We start from the raw sequence: 2,675 nt of genomic DNA, 5'->3' as shown, positions 1-2,675 counted from the left end.
TTAATGGTGTTTTTAAGATTCTAGTGACAGATTAACAAGTTTACATTATTGACTTTTGAAAACCCAGCTAATTGTTTCTAAATACGAACCTGAATGGAGAGAAGAGGAGCTGCATGATTTGTGTTCCTCGCGGTGGCGTGACTAACAAGAGTGAAGCTAAAGGTGAGAATGGTCCGTGTTTTTATCTTCCTTGTAAGCACTGTTAGCACGGTCTCATTAACCACTAGAGTACCATGACGCGTTTCCACTTTCATTCTGCTTACTATTTGGTGATTATGAACTTATGTGGGGGGTTTACATTAGTGAAGACTGTGGCCATTAATCTTCTGACCTCCATAGACCCCTCCTAGTGTCAATAAAATGGTCTAATCGTACAGAAATCTTGATGTAAAAATGTGTCCCAGTATTGAAGAGGTCAACTCCAGTATTCAGAAACGCTATGCTCTCTCTCCACGATAATTTTTCTAGACCACAGAGAATCTCAAGACATTTATTTCCTTTAAACTAGAAATCTTCCTAACTTATCAACAGAATCATAAAAAATACCCTTAAAATCACGAGTATCTTCAACTAGAACCTTTGGAAAGCGGTGATGGTGAGAGAGCGAAGCGTTTCTGTATACTAACATAAATAAGAAGTAATGGACATGTTGTAGGTTTCAAGACATTTATCCTCTCTTGGTTAACTCTCAGACCTGCTCGGGAACTGGCATCTAAGTGAGCCTTTTTATTCAACCCTTTCAGTACCATGACGCATTTTCATATTCATTCTGCTTCCTATTTGGTGATTCAATGCAGGTTCAGAAACTCGTGGGGGTTGAAATAGTGAAGACTGTGGCCATTAATCTTCTGACCTCCATAGACCCTTCCTAATGTCAATAAAATGGTCTAATCGCACACAAATCTCATGGTAAAAATGTGTCCCAGTACTGAAGGAGTTAATAGTTTTTAATGCCCTTGTCCATCTGTCTCCTCTTACATATTAAAAAAAAGGTGCATGCTTTAAGATGTGCCAGGTTAGGAGAGGTGAAGGTCAGGTGTGTGAGTGACATAACACACACTACACTCACCTGTCGCCTCACGTGTGCCCCAGATTACAGGTGACAAGTTTGGCTCACCTGTAACCTTGGCGAAGTCCTTTAAGTGTATGGTGAAGGCACGGCTGCTCTTGTTTGCTTGGCTTTCCTTGTGTCTACTTGTGTCTACTTGTGCCTGACTGTGCCTGTCTGTGCCTACCTGTGTCTGTGTCTGTCTGTGCCTACTTCGTCTGTGCTTGCTTCGTCTGTGCCTGCTTCTGCTTCTGCTTCTTGTGTCACTAAAGTTAGCCTCAATCCGCCTCCCTGCTGTATTTTTAGTTTCTCATTGATTGACTGACTGATTAATTGACTGACTGACTGACTGACTGATTGATTGATTAATTAATTGACTGATTGACTTATTTATTTAACTGTTTGTTTATTTTTTGTTGACTGACTGATTGACTGATTGACCTATTTATTTATTTAACTGTTTATTTATTTTTTATTGACTGACTGACTAACTGATTGATTGATTGATTGATTGATTGACTGCATCTCTCCATTTCATCTTCCCACTTCCAATCTCGTGCTCTCGTGGCTAAATGCGTGAATTTGACTAACTGTTTAATTCATTCTTTTCATTGGTTTTCTTCCTCTACTGCCTCGTCACTGTCTGCCCCACACGAGCACAACACATGAAAGACACAACACAACAACCAAAAACAACAACTTAACACCATAAAACAAACTTAGCTACGCAACATAAAGACAAAACAACACAACACAATAAAACAAAACTAAACTGCTCTCCATTGCAACACAAAACACAAAACCAGAGACAAAACAAAAACAACACAGCACAACACGATAAGACAAACAAAACTGCCCTTCACAGCATCAGGAAAACAAAAATATAAGAAAACTTACATCATTACACGACAAAACCAAACAAAAACTGGTCTTTCTTCCAATCTACCATCCTTTCCTGCTCTTTACCCATCACCCTATCATCCCCATCACCACCACCACGCCAGCAGGAGGAAGACGCCCTTAACATGCTCCTGAAACAGTTATGGAGCTTTGCAGGAGGAGAAAGTTGAAAGTGTTCTCTTGCTATGACCCTTCCTATGCTCTCTTAACTATGCTCTTGATATGCTGCCCCCGTAATGAGAGAGGACCAAGGGCGCAGCTTACTGTACCGTACCCTTCACTATAGTCACCATGTCAGTTACTTGTCCCCTATCGATAGGATACAGCGGTGTGTTTGTCTGTCACTCCCTCGCCTGCCGCGCTCTTTGGTGTCCTAAGATGGCAGCGCAGTTGAAGATGAAAAGGAAGGAATATCAGTGTTGCAGTGTTCTAAAATGTAATTCTTGAGTTTGTTCGGCGTTCTTTTGTTTTGATTGGTAGTTTAAATGTTAATTTTAGTGTTCATTGCGATTTTAACCCATTCAGTACCAGGACGCGTTACCATATTCATTCTGCTTGCTATTTGGTGATTTCATTCAGCTTCAGAAACTTATGTGGAGGGTTGAAATAGTGAAGACTGTGGCCATTAATCTTCTGACCTCCGTAGACCCTTCCTAATGTCAATAAAATGGTCTAATCGTGCACAGATCTCAAGGTAAAAAATGTGTCCCAGTATTGAAGGAGTTAA

This window comes from Portunus trituberculatus, chromosome 4 (assembly GCF_017591435.1).
Source record: "Portunus trituberculatus isolate SZX2019 chromosome 4, ASM1759143v1, whole genome shotgun sequence".
Classification (NCBI taxonomy): domain Eukaryota; kingdom Metazoa; phylum Arthropoda; class Malacostraca; order Decapoda; family Portunidae; genus Portunus; species Portunus trituberculatus.
This window is presented reverse-complemented; position numbering follows the sequence as displayed.